This window comes from Elephas maximus, chromosome 19 (genome assembly GCF_024166365.1).
Source record: "Elephas maximus indicus isolate mEleMax1 chromosome 19, mEleMax1 primary haplotype, whole genome shotgun sequence".
Lineage (NCBI taxonomy): Eukaryota > Metazoa > Chordata > Mammalia > Proboscidea > Elephantidae > Elephas > Elephas maximus.
In genome coordinates this window covers 55,252,292-55,265,918 of record NC_064837.1, presented here as the reverse complement: position 1 = coordinate 55,265,918, position 13,627 = coordinate 55,252,292, and the positions used below count along the sequence as shown (strand labels likewise).

Below are 13,627 nucleotides of genomic sequence, written 5' to 3'. Positions count from 1 at the left end.
GACTAATGCAGCACCCTTCCTGTCTGCCACCCTGCCCAACCACCACCCAACCCAGTTGCCACCCTCCCTATCTATTAGTCCTTCAGTTCACCCATCACACTGCTGTCAGAGACAGCCTCTAAAAAGAATAATCGGGCACTGCTGCAGCCCTGATTAAACACTCTCAGTCTTGTCTACAGCAGTGCTGCTCACAGTCAGGTCTGCCTACCTGTGCCAGTCTCTGCACCGTTGCTACCTGACCATGAGGAGAGATGTATACAAGGAGTAAACCTTCTCCATGATAGATTGAAAATTTTAAACAGCTGTCCTTCACCATGGTTAGATTAAGAATTACTGGTCCACTGGGTCAGATCTAAGCTTCTTAGCATGGCATCCAAGGCCCTTCACTGTCTGGCTTTCACCCACGTCTACAGCCTCAGCTCCCTTAGCTTCATTGGCAGGTACCCTTGCTGCAGCCACATAACTCCTTACGAGGCCTCAGAGGCCTCATGCTTCGACTCCACATCCTGCCCCTGGCAGCCTGCAACGTTGGCAGGCTCCTGTTCTTTTGCTAAGACCCCTTACAGGTCACCTTCTTGACACCCGCAAGCAGGGAGAGCTCTTCCTCCTCTGGGGCTTGGAGACACTGTTGAAGCTTCTGTTATGGTGTTTCCTGCTTGTGCTGTGAATTTTTATTTACATTTGTCTTCCTACTGGATTCCCAACTCCTTGAGGATGGGGTCTCGCACTCCCAGAGCCTGACAGCCAGGAGGTGCTCAGTGAGGGTCTGAGGCACCTAACCCTCCTGACTGGGTGTCTTTGGGAAGCCCTGAGAAACACATGAGACTTGACTTTGCCTTCTCAGGATGTGTTGTCTGCCACTCGTGTCAAGGCCACGGCAGGTTCTAGTTTGTGACCGTGAGTTTCTCACTACTCTTCGCTCTCCTGCCTCTGAGGCAGTGTGTGTGTTCCTCAGGAGGAGGTAGAGATTTGTCTTCAGAGGCACGATGGAACCATGACGAGAGGAATTTGTGAAAAATGATGACGCTTTGTTAATTGTTTTAGTCTTATTTTCTCTTGAGAAATTTTCCAGGCTGAGAATATGCATCATCTACCTTTCCACTTTATTGCTTAGGCACCAGAAAAGCATTCATTTCCTCACCATTGCTTTGGCAAGCTGAAAATTAAGTTTTATGAGAGAGGCCTGTTTCTGCTTTTGAGTATCTTACAGATGTGGGTTCTCTCTTTCTCTTTTGTATTGTATTTTACCTTTTTTTTTCTGCTTTAAATATTTTATCTTTTAAGGAATTTATTATTTTAATTAGCCTTTTTTACTGAAAAAGTAATAAAACACATTGTTAAAAAAACAAAAGAAAGAAAACTCAAATAACATAAAGGTTGAGAAAGGCTCTATCTATGAAGGTAACCACTATTGTAGTATAGCTTCTTCATTTCATTCCAGAAATAGTCTGTTTATATGCAAGCATATAGTTTGGTATGAAATATGCCATATACATACTTGTTCTGCACCTTTTTTTTATTACCCATCAGCATGTATAGATCTGATTCATTTTTTACAGCTCCGTTGTGTTCCAATTTAATGTATTTTACTTTTTATCATGGAAAATGTTTAACATACCCAAATGTAAAATATATCATGAACCCCATGTACCCATCACTCAGCTTCAACAAGTACCAACTTGTCTCCAATCTTGTTCATCTCTACCCTCGCTCACTTTCCTCCGTCATGTGGGAGATTTGGTTCAAAGTAGTACCTCCACCATTTTGGGCAGGGCTCTCCTAAGTCTCAGTCGCCATACTATAACCATAACCCATTACCATCAAGTCAATTCCGACTCATAGCGACCATATAGGACAGAGTAGAACTGTCCCATAGAGTTTCCAAGGAGTGGCTGGTAGATTGGAACTGTAGATTTCAACTCTGAGGGGGTATCGTTTGCAGAGTTATTTGGTATGTATTGGAATCCAGTTGTGATTGTTGAAGTACCTAGATAAAGCAACTTTTTTGGCTGTAACTTAGTTATTTGTCCTTTTGTTCATCTGTGGGTGTCTGTGTGGTTTGATGGAACTCCTATAGCCTGAGAATGAATTCTGTGAAGTTATTCCATCCTGAGAGGCACTTGAAGTGAGGCCATATCATTGAACTGTCTTATCCCTCCACTTTAATTCCTTCATTATTGATTACAACATTCAGTGCACACTTTTAGGTCTGAGTTACTTCTCCCAAAGTGAAGAGGATAAAGAGCATAGTAGAATTCAGCCACCTTTAGTATGGGCAGTTTTTCAGATTACTTTGGTACTTTCACTTGCTCGCCTTTGTCAAACATGACATTTTGTGACCTGCAGAGATTACCTCTGATGGAACTTGTCATCTCTTTTTCCAGTTCTGATGAGATTTAGAATTTGAGGAGCTTTCTATTAGGTATCTATTTTAAGATACTCTACTCATAAAAACCAAACTTTGAGGAATATTTGAGACTTTCTACCTTACAATTTGGACCTAAAAATGTTAATGGAGGTTTAAGGTTTAGATTAATGAAGCACCTTTCCTGTGAGGGAAGGAATGAGCTGCCACGGGGGAGAAAGAAATATTCCCTAATTGGGTCACTTAAATGCAGGAAACATTTTTGAGAGACTTAAGTTTTGAGGTAACCAAAACCCAAAACTCACTGCCATTGAGTTGATTCCAACTCATAGCATCCCTGTAGGACAGAGTAGAACTGCCTCATAGTTTCTAAGGCTGTGATCTTTACGGAAGCAGACTGCAACATCTTTCTCCTGTGGAGTGGCTGGTGGGTTGGAACTGCCACCCTTTCGATTAGCAGCTGACTGCTTAACCACTGTGCCACCAATGGCTTTGTTTCTGCCAATAATTTCTATAAAACTGGGCATTAGAGCTTTAAACATATTCTTGAGGAAATGGCAGTTGTTTATACTGCATTCAGACTGCACCTTTCTAGTTTCATTGTTAGCTGTCAGCTAGGATTAAAATCTCCATGTTATCTTTAACTCATTTTTTTTCCCCCCACTTCCTTTATCTGGTCGAGAATAAGTCTTACTGATTTTTTTTTTCCCATCCTGTTTACTGACTACCCATCCCCCACTTCTGCCCCTTCTGTGGCTCAGGCCTCTCTTACTTGTGTTACTGCATCACCTTCCTCATGATCCTTTGTGATTCTTTCTTGTCTGCTTTGTACCCTGACGCCCGACTGTCTAACCTTCCATCCACAGGGCTTGTTATCACATTTCTTTTTTTCTCAGAAGCCTCCAGTTGGTCCTTAGTGCCCACTACACCATATGGTAACATTTTCAAGACATTCTTCTGCACAGTCTCACTGCCTGCTGTCCAACCTTATTTGTACTGCTCCTCAGCAGAAATGCTTCACACTTGTCCAGCTTGTCTTCATTGCCACAAACAAGGCAATGGTTCTTCACTCGTATTGTCTTTTCATCCTCTTACTCTGGGTCAGTCATCTTTGTGAAGTCTTTTTCTCCCTGAACATTCCAGCCTTCACTGATTGCCTCCCCTGGGAAATCTTGTAGTACCTGTGGTATATAGCATACACTTTACCAGTTCATTATACACTATTTCATATATATTAGCTCTCATTATACACTATTTCATATATATTAGCTCTATAAGCCAAACTGCAGGCTTCTGTTTATCCTACACAGCACTTAACAGAGAGCCAAGCTGATAGTAGATGTCTGACATTTGTGTTTGAGATGTGTGTGGTAAATCTCAACAGATAATTACTATTAGTTGGGTTGACAGCCTCCTTCTTAAAAGACAAAAAAAAAAAAAAGGAAAGAAAGAGGCCTTTGAATATTTGGCATACAAGGATGCTTACAAGAAGCGTAGAACAGCTGGGCCTTCATTTGTGGTTTTTTGATCCTTAAATACCTTTTGAAAGGCCAACCCAGGACATTTTAAATTCGTACTAGAGGTGCCGGGCTAGGAGACAGACATGCGTGCTCACACAGTGCATTTGCGGAAGGTCATGGAAGGGGCTGGTTTGGAGAATTTCTGACTGCATCATGACTTCTTACTTGTACCTGAAGAAGTCTTCCAGCCAAGAGGGAAGCTGATTGTTAATGCCTGGTGTGTAGGGGTCAGATAGGTGGCTGTGCTTTAGAAAGAAGAGTAAGGTGGAGGAGGGCAGCGAAACCAGCATTCATTTAGATAACCGCTGGAGTAGCAGTGTGTTCCAGAAATATCAACGATCATCTGGGGAAGAGAATGATCTTGTAAGGTTCCTTGAGCTCCAGTCAAATGAGCAACTTGTTCTTGTGGCTTCTGTAATCAAAGGGATCTTATTTCAGCCTACGTGGAAGAAAATCTGCCCACAGCTACCCCCTGAGAGAACGCTGTCAGTCCTGCACCCTGGTTTGAAACAATTATTTAAGTTTTGGTTGACTTCATCAAAGATAATTTTTTTCTGTTTGGCTGACTTACCACCCTTATATTCCCCCCTTGCCATCATCAATTCTGATAAACCTGTTTAAGAAAGCTTGCCGTGGTACTGACAGGGGCCTTCACACTCTTAGTGTGGATTTCCCTTCAGCCTCTTTGTACCCTGTAAGCTCGTCGGATCAGGCTCTCAAAATTTATACTATGGTTGAGAGTGAAAGAACAGACTTTTTGTTTCAACTTATTGGAAAGGTTTTCCTTAAAAAGCTTTTCTTAGCTGCTTCTTTTTTCTCAACTTTTTTTCATTTTAGAAAATTCAACATGCAGAAAAGAGAATACTATCATGAAACCTTCATGGACCCAGCATCCAACTTCAAAAATGGTCAACATATGGCACTCCCTTCCCGAAACCCCTCTGTTATTTTGAAGCAAATGCAGTATCATTTTATCCATAAATGTAAATAAGTTTCAAATGTGAGTGAACAAGAGTTCTATGCCTGCACAGCTCTTGAAAGCTTTTATCATGTAGGGTTCTGTGTGGAAGCGTCCTTTTCATTAGGTAAAACTTACTTGAATGACTATTCCACATTCAGTATTGAAGATCTTAAATTATTGATTTGCTTTCATTCTGCAGACAGTATTAGCTACTAAGTATGGAGGAGCAAAGACTTGGGCAGCAGTTACATAGGAGTTCACTCTGATTATTCATTAAACTGTGCATAAGCTTTATGCACTTTTCTGCGTATATTTTACAATCAACAAAATACATGATCCTTGCCCCTCCAAGGGCTCAAAATTCAGTACAGCCCCCCAGATATTTGAGAACCAGAGAGGACACATGTAGTTAAGTACCTGTCCCTTGAGAAATGTAGTGAGGACCTCATAAGTACCTGCCAAGTGCTGTGGGTTGTCAATTTTTGATTTCGTGAAGAAAGGGACATTTGAACTGATCCCAAAGGATAAGCAGATTAAGATAGATGGAGATGGGTCAGGTAATGGTGAGCACAGAGACCAACATGAAAGCTTGAGGTGAGTTGGGAAGAGGTGTGATTGACAGGTAATAACGAAAACCAAAAAAAAAAAAAAAAAAAACCCATTGCCATCGAGTCAATTCCGACTCATAGCGACCCTGTAGGACGGAGTAGAACTAACTGCCTCATAGGGTTTCCAAGGAGCACCTGGTGGGTTCCAACTGCCAACCTTTTAGTTAGCAGCCATAGCTCTTAACCACTATGCCACCATGATTTCCAGAGAGATAACAGTGGAGAAGAATTGGGCCCAGGTTTTGGAGGACCTTGAATGCTTAGGCCTGCAGTTCCAAAATTGTGTGCTAAGAGGCCCTGGGGGTGCCACAGAGAACTCACAGGGATACTGCAAGTTGTTTTACGTTTTTGAGGGAAACATGATGATACTCAACAAGTACCAAATAACCATGTGAACTGCTAGCTTGAGCATGCTGCTGTTTCTACATTAGATTGAGCTGCATTGCTTTTAATGGTGTCATCTCTTTACAAAGCTGAGTTTTTGGTGGTTGCAGTATTCAAATACCACGTGAAAATCTATGTGGAACAGTAATAAGGATGACATGTCCAATCTGATTATAAGGCTTAGAAATTGTGCAGCTCCCAAGAGGTACACATATCCCATGAGTAAGTAATTTTGGCTGTTTGAGAAGGAAATAAATCTTTTCTTTTCTTTTTTTTAGGAAATATTTTCTGTCCATTTATGTGTAGCATTTTTTCTTTTCGAATTGCTACTAAGTTGTTAGGACCTAAATACTTACTAAGTTGTTTGGCCCTACCTATTTAGTAAGTGGAACTGTTAGATACTTCTTTTGGTTGAGGGCTCTATGAAAAAATTACAGAGACGTTAAGGGTGCCATGTACCAAGAAAGTTGGAGAACCTCTGACTTCAGCTACAGAGATGGGAGATATTCAGTAGGTAGAGGGGAGACATTATAGGATTTTGTGTGGGGAAAAGATATGAACAGATTTGCCTTTATCAAGCCACCACAGGCAGAGGGTAGAGAGAGTATCCAAGGGAGCAGAGATCTGAGATAAGGACAAGTAGTAACCGTCTTTAGGCGGTGGTAAAGGAGGTGGAAAGGAAGACATGGATTTGGAGAAATGTTTAGTAAGTCATGTCTTAAAAACTCGGCATCTAATTGAATGGGATAGAGGGAGAATTAAGAGAAGGGGATAGTCAAGGACACCTCTGAGTTTCCAGATTGTGTGACTGGTTGGAAGTGGGGCCAACCGCCAATCTGGGGAATGTAAAAGGAGGAGCAGGTTCTAGGAGATCTGGCATCAGTGGTTGAGATACTGGATAAGCAGTTGGAAATGCGATAGGGGCATGGACTCCCAGGGAGAACATTGCCAAATGCCAAGTGGATATCTGATGAGGAGGATTTGGAAATGTTGGTTAGATTTGGTGACCAGAACTTGACAGTGGAAGTTTTGATCTTACTCTGAAGGTGGGAGCCAGAGGACAGGGAGTGGAAGGAAGCACAGAGGTGTGAACGTAGAACAGGGGGTGCAGAGCAATGGTTTTCCAGTATTGCTCAGTCTCAGAATCACCTAGCGTGTTTAGAAAGCAAATTTCCTGGCTGTACCTACAGAATCAGCCTCCTGGAGGGAGGGCCTAGGAATCAGTATTTTAGAAACTCCAATGTAGCTCTCATGCATTGCTGGTGGGAATGTAAAATATTACAACCACTTGGGAGAACTGTTTGGTACTTTCTTGTAGTCAAATGTAAAAACATCACTAAGCCATTCCACTCCTAGGAAATTTCCGAAGACAAAGGAAAACATAGATCCACATAAAGACTTGTACACAAATATTTATAACAGCTTTTTTCATAATAGCCCAAAACTGGAAACAACAGAAATGTCCATCAACAGGTAAATGGGTAAGTTAATTGTGGCATATTCATACAGTGAAATACTACTCAGCAATAGAAGAAGATTGAACTGTGATAAACAAAACAAAAAAATCAAACCCATTGCCATCAAGTGGATTCTGACTTATAGCAACCCTGCAGGACACAGTAGAACTTCCCCATGGGGTTTCCAAGGAGCAGCTGGTAGATTCAAACAGCTGACCTTCTGGTTAGCAGCTGAGTTCTTAACCCACTGTCCCACCAGGGCTCCTGAACCGCGATACACATAACAAAACCAAAAACCCATTGCCATCGAGTTCATTCTGACTCATAGCAACCCTATAGGACAGAGTAGAACTGCCCCATAGGGTTTCCAAGGAGCAGCTGCTGGATTTGAACTGCCAACCTCTAGGTTAGCTGCCAAGCTCTTAACCACACACACACACAAAAAATTACGCAGAGAAAAAAGCCAGACACAAAAAGAGTCCCTACTGTATCATTCCATTTGTGAGATTTTAGAGCAGACAAAACAAATGTATTAGTGGTTTTCTGGAGTGGGAGTTGGAGGTATTGACTCTAAACGGACATGAGAAAACATTTTGGGGTGACATGAATGTTCGATACATTGATTGCAAGGGTGGTTACATGGGCATATATGTTTGTCAAGATTCATAAAACTGTACACTTAAAATAGATCCATTTAGGAGAGAAAAGAAAGCAAGTGCAAGAGAGAAGGGGGAGTCCAGCGGTTTTGTGTGTTTATAGGCAGAGCAGAAGAAGCTAGCCAATCAGAAGGGCATTGTTGAAGATCCTCGGAGACAGGGTACCATCTAGGGGCTCTAGATATGAGCGGAACACAAAGATGAAAGCATTGTTGTTTTGTAGAGATGTGAAGGGAAGGGTGGAGTTGGGTAAACTTGGAGGTTGAAGGGTGGGAAGTTTCAGAGTGTTCACCCTGTCCCATTGATTTCCCCTGTGACACAGGAGACAAAGTCATTTGCAGAGAGAAAGGGGCCTTGAGGCAAGGAGTGAAGGTTTGAAGTACCTCCTGTGGAGAATGGGGAGGAGGCCAACCAGGAAGTAGATAAAACTATCTCCTGATGACCTGAGGCTCAGCTATGCATAGATATATGGTGATACCTCTACAAATGATTGTAGGGGTTTTCTCCAGCAGTGCTCATATAGCAGCCTAGGTGGAGGAAAGGGGATTGCTAGACAGATCCTGGGTTGAAGGTTGACAGAGCATATCTGCTGGATTATTAGAAGTGATCAGTGATGGATAGCCACACTGGGCAAGAATGGAAGTAGGAAGGAGATTAATGTGTATTGGTTGCTCCATTCGACAAATATTTTGAGCACCTACTACTGCACCAGGAATTGTTTTAGATCTAAGGATATAACAGACAACAAAAGATAAATCCCTCCCTCATAGAGCTTACAGTGGTTAGAGTCAGACATTAAATAATTAAAATACATAGTACCCCAGAGAAAAATTAAACAAGGAAGAGAAGTAGAAAATGCCAGGGGGTAGGAGGTGGTCAGGGAAGACCGTTCTGAAATGGATGGTAACATTTGATCAAAGACCTAGAGGAAATGAGAAAATATGCCACGTGGACATCTGGGGGAGGAGTATTACTGGCAGAGGGAAGCCAATGCCAAGACCATGAGGTAGGAGCCAGTTTGGTGGTATTCAAGGAATATAAGGAAGCCAGCATGGCTGGAATAGAGTGAGAGGGAAAATAGTGGGAGTTTGTTTGGGGGGTGGGATAGGGAATGGGAGGGCAAGGTTGTATGGGATTTGTAGGCCACTCTAAGAACATTAGTCTTTACTGAGTGAGATAGGGAGCCACTGAAGGATTTTGACAGAGGAGCACAATCTGATATACATCTTTAAAAGGATCGTTTTTCTCTGTGTCAAGGCACTGACTTTTAAAGTCTTGATGATAAAATATTTAACCTTATTTAATCCACATAGAGATGCCCCATGAGGTGAATGTTATCTACTTTTTTTTTCCTTTACTGATGAAGAAATTGAGGCTCAGAGAGATTAAGTAACTTTGCTAAGGTCACTAAGCTGATAATTGGAAGAACTGCGATTTGAGGTTAGGTTTTTCTGATTCCTAAGAACATCTAGACTAGGAGAAAAGGAAAGTCTTGAAAGATGAGGGATTCTAATGGTATCGAAGGAATGCTGGGAGTAGGAAACAGAATGATGATCATTATAGAAATAGACCACACCATTTGGCAAGGACTGGATATGTTGGGGAGAAATAAGTGTCAACAGTGTAGTTTGGGGCTAGTTATCTTCTAGGAGTATTGTGGTTTTGCTAACAAGACAGGGTAGCCAAGAGTAGACTTGACTGGGGCAAAAGATGGAGGGCGTGACTTTGGACAAGTGAAGGTTGAGATGTTGATATGAAATCAGTGGAACCTTCCAGTTGGTCCAGAGAGAGCTCAGGAGATGAAGACCTAGAGTCTCCCCAGTGTGGTTATGGTTGAAGCATAGAGATGGGTGTGCTCCCTGAGAGAAAAGAGAGGCTGAAGGGAGAATCTGGAAGTGTTCTTCTGTATGTTGGAGGAGGGAGGGAGTCTAGAGAGAGAAGGGAGAAAAAACAGGCAGTTTAGGGCCACAGTAGCTCAGAGGTAGAGAGATTCAAGGGGGATGGGTGAACCATAGTATGGGAAGTGTCAGTGAGGGGAGGCTGCCTCTGAGAGTGGCTTGGGGCAACTGTGAGGTGCATCTGGGCACATGGGATCTAGTCCTAGTAGATACGAAGGAGCAGAAGGGGCAGGGCTGTTGGGGTGGGTGGACCAAGACAGTAGGCCCACAGCTCAAGAAGGGAGCAGAGGCAATCATTAGGTTATACAATGGTTAATGTACTCGGCTGCTAACCTAAAAGTTGGAGGTTCAAGTTCACCCGGAGGCACATTGGAAGAAAGGCCTGGTGATCTACATTTGAAAAATCAGCCACTGACAACCCTACTCTGCTACACATAGGGCTGTCATGAGTCAGAATCAACTAGAGGGCAACTGGTTATCAGTTACAGAGGGAGAGCTCGGAGGTACAAAGTCTGGAAGAGGGTGGGATCAAGGACAAAGGTGAGAAAGTTATCCTTGGAAAGATGAAAATTCCGTTCTTTTGGAAATAGAGATGTATAAGATTTTACCTTTATGAATTTGGACAAAGGAAAGACGGGAAAATCTATTTTGAGTCATTTCTGTCTCTGTTTAAAAGGAGAGTCAGATTAGCACAAAGTGGTACCAACAGCATCCTGTAACCTCATCCAGGCTAGCTGTTCTTACAGGTTTCTCCAAGTTTAAAGGTCATGCCAGTTCAGGTCTGAGCAGGACACACTAGGGGGATGGAGAGAGGCCAGTGGCTGTTCTGGGGGAAGTGAGCAGGGTTGTTTCTTTCCTTGTTAATCCTGGAGAGAGCAAACATTGATTCTAGCTTTTATTCACCCTCTTCTCATATCTTTACCTTTACCTTATATTATCCTACCTTTACCTTGAATAACATCCATTTTTACACTTACGAAGTAACCCTCTTCCCCGCCACCCGCCCCCCGCCCCCCGCCCCCCGGAAGTAAAACAGCTACATGAGATTGGCTTTTATCCTTATCAGTCTCCATATAGATAGAGCTGTGTATTTTGCAGCAGTATTTGTTTATGGCCTGACAGTTACACCAGTGTTTCTTTTCACGTGGCTGAAAACTTTTTTTTTTCCGCTAAACAAGAATCTTGTCTGATATCAGTTTGCATTATTATAATCTAAAGCAGATACTTTTTCATGTTGGGCTTTTATTGCATGTTTTCAGATGATGCTTTTTTGTTTTTATTTTGTTGGCTTTCCAATTTTTTTTTTATCTTGAGCCTTTTTTATTATGGCAAATTTCAAGCATATGTAAAGTGATGATAAAATAACTCCCTAATATTCCCATTTCTCATCTTGAGCAGTTGTCAACAGTCTGCCATTTCTGGTTTTCTCTCTTCCCCCATACCTTTTTTTTTTTTTTTTTTTTAACATAGTATGCTAAAGCAGATCTCCGATTTAAATGGTTCTTTAAGGAAAAAATCTACAGAATAGTTCGTTGTTACCTTAACCTCAGAAGCCAAGAAGTTTCTGTGAGAACTGACTTAATAGCTGTGCTTTTACCTGCCCTACAACTTTGCAGAAGTTTATTCCAGGTATCTTATTTTCACTGAGTGGATGGGAAGGCTAAGACAAACAGCAGGTCCTCCTACTAGAGTTCGTCTCCTCCTTAGCCTAGAAAAAGGAGACCTGGTGGCACTGTGGTTAAGCACTCGGCTGCTAACTGAAAGGTCAGCGGTTCAAACCCACCAGCCAATACATGGGAGAAAGATGTGGCAGTCTGTTTCCGTAAAGAATACACCCTTGGAAATCCTGGGGGGCAGTTCTACTCAGTTCTACGGGGTCGCTGTGAGTCAGAATCGATTTGGTGGCAGTGGGTTTGATTTGTTGGGTTTAAGCCTAGAAAATCATGGTTCTTAGAAACCTGATGGCGTAGTGGTTAAGAGATATGGCTGCGAATCAGAAGGTTGGCAGTTTGAATCTACCAGGCACTCCTTGGAAACCTTATGGGGTAGTTCTACTCTGTCCTATAGGGTCACTATGTATTGGAATCGACTGGACGGCAACAGGCTTGGTTTTTTTTTTTTTTTTAAGACACAGGTCGTTCCAGGAACTTCCCCATCTACTGCAATGTCCTGTATCGTAACTGGAACCTTTCTGGTTGGTGCAGGGCACATTTTTGGACCTGAAGCCTCAATGTCTGAAGATGAGTCTGTGTGAATGAGCAAACACATATCTCCAAGATAAGCCTATGAACAGGATTCTAAGTGATGTTGGTCTCCATGTCTTGTTTCTGGTGAACTGCTAGAATTTGGCAGTGTCCTCTTCATCTGTCTTTATCTGTGATACCTTTAGGGTGGCTGAAACGAATCAACAGCATGCCTTCCTCACTGCTGTGTTTTCTTTGGAATATGCATTCTTGCTTTTTCCTGGCTTGCATGCTTCAGGGCTGCGCTGAGGTAACTGGGTTGTAATCACACTTTGCCTTGTCTGTTTCAGTTGGACGCTCATCATGTGCCTTTGTTTCCTGTCTCTTGCATCAGTCTGTTTGTGAGAGTGTGCTGAGAGGTGATTAATGGAGAGAAAACATAAGCTTACTGACTGCTAGTTCCTCCTCTGCTTCCTAAAATGTTTTTGGTTTAGTGAATTGTTTGTTTACTGCCCACAGACCACATATGGCAAGCGTGCTTCTGCTGTTGTGAACACTGTATGCCATCACGTGGGAGCTGGGCTGTTAAAGCAAAGTCAACAGACGATAAAGCTTGAAAGACTTTCCTTCCTCTGAGGATCCCGAGGACCAGGAGTACTGGGTAGCTGTCTGTCATCATGAGGAGAGCCGGTGGACCCCGTCACTCTGTATACAGTCTTATTACGGTGTTTGCCATCCTTGTTCCCCAGCCTTGATACCGCCTGGATGTATAGCCACAGGGTTTCTATCACTGGAAATACCTCATTACTGTGCAGCCTCATGCCTGTGGATTGTAGATGTGTAGCACAGAGCCGCTGTCCCAGTGTTCATGCGTGCGCGTGCCCCCCGCCCCACACGCACGCCACATTCCCCAAGGAATCAGGAACTTCCCCTGGATTTGTGCCCAGGAGATCTAGGGAGGGAGAAATTCTGCCATCTTTGACTGCTGTAAATATAAAATTGACTTTGAGAAAAAGCATTTTTTCAATTGAAAAAGTAATGCCTACTCTTGTAGAAATTTTGAGAAATGCAGAAAAGAATAAATATCTTCACTTCTGACAAAGATAACTTATAGTAAACCTTTTGTCATTCCATCTAGTTTTTTCTGTGTGCACTGAAGAATTTCCCCATAGTTACAGTAATTCATTAATACATTACATAGTACATTGTTGCATTAGAACACTGTTTTTTCTAAATATAATAGCATGACGATTTGTACGTTTTAAAGCCTAATAAGCCCTTTTAGAAGCCTTACTTTTCTGCCAAGTGGACATTCTATAAATTAGCCATATTATTGAATAGTTATGTCATTTATAATGCAACTATGAGCATCTTTGTATACAAGTAGTTTCCTGTATCTTGTATTATTTTGAAACTAGATTTCATAGGTATAGAATAGATCAAAGGGAATCCAAGGAAATAAACACTTGAAGGCTTTAGGATCACCATATTACTGCCTAAAAGGGGTGTATCCATTTACCATCCAATCAGATTCTCATCAACAACAAAATCGATTCTTAAGCCATAGTTTTACTTTTCCTAATGGGAAGATCTGG

General features: G+C 42.2%; 1 protein-coding gene across 2 annotated transcripts in view; it reads left to right on the top strand.

Moving 5' to 3' along the window:
- ERN1 (endoplasmic reticulum to nucleus signaling 1) overlaps window positions 1-13,627 on the top strand; it is a 99,769-nt gene that overhangs the window by 46,267 nt on the left and 39,875 nt on the right. The window lies entirely within an intron of this gene.